A 1,051-nucleotide genomic window follows, 5' to 3' on the forward strand; every position below is an offset into this window, starting at 1 on the left:
ACAAACTGAAATGTACCAAACCAAACCGAAATTATTCAATAACATATATACAGAACCGAAAAACTAAACATATATAATTTGGGTTTATATGACATTTTAATTGTCTATACGACATTATTAAAAACATTTATTTATCTAAATAATGAGGAATACTTAGTATAACATATGCTCCAGCAAGAAGCAGTAGGTATATAAACGTGTATAAATGGGCATGCAGCAACCAGGGAAGATGCCAATACCAAAGTTGAGCCACTTCGATCCAGGACGAAAGCAAATCTTGGGTTTGTACGCGCGAAGACGGCGTTAGCACCTATTAGGAAAGTTAGAGCTAGCATTGTGAGCATCGAGAGAGTGATGACCCTTGGGTTGAGGTTTCCTGAGACTTGAGCATCTATAGCATTTACTTCAATCCCTACCATGAAACAGTATCCAAACGATACCCAGCTCAGCGTATCCATCTGATGTGGTGGAGGGACTTGGCGCCGAGGATTCCTCTGATCAAAATGATGCGGAGCGAGGTTGAGGAATGAGCTGTTCCTGGCTTGTCTCTCAACAGCGCGAGGTGGTGAGGATGATGAAGAAGGCTGACTCTGATTTTTCGTTTCCTCTACACGCTGAGAATTTGAAGAAGAAGCACGTTCGAGATCATCTTGATCACCAGAAGATGATGTCTGTCGACTTTGGTTACAGAGAACAACAATGAAAACCATGAACGTTATCGATCCCGTGAATGTCACCATTTTGTGAAGAACAGAGCGAGAGAGAGAGATATGAAATTGCTAAGAACAGAGGAAGAGATTACAGAGAACAGAGAGAGAGAGAGAAAAAAAAGTGATGGATTTTGTTATATATAATGAGTTCCCTTCAAATAAAAATGTTATTATGATTTTTTTTTTTTCATTATGCACAAATTTTATCGTTTGGAGTGTTATCAGTATATGTAGAATTATATCTTTCAGTAACAACTTAATACATAAGTCTTTTACCCAAAAAAGAAAAACTTAATACATAAGATATTTTCACCAAGGAAACTTCCGAGACCCATTTTGTT

This window comes from Camelina sativa, chromosome 10, assembly GCF_000633955.1.
Source record: "Camelina sativa cultivar DH55 chromosome 10, Cs, whole genome shotgun sequence".
Taxonomy (NCBI): Eukaryota; Viridiplantae; Streptophyta; class Magnoliopsida; order Brassicales; family Brassicaceae; genus Camelina; species Camelina sativa.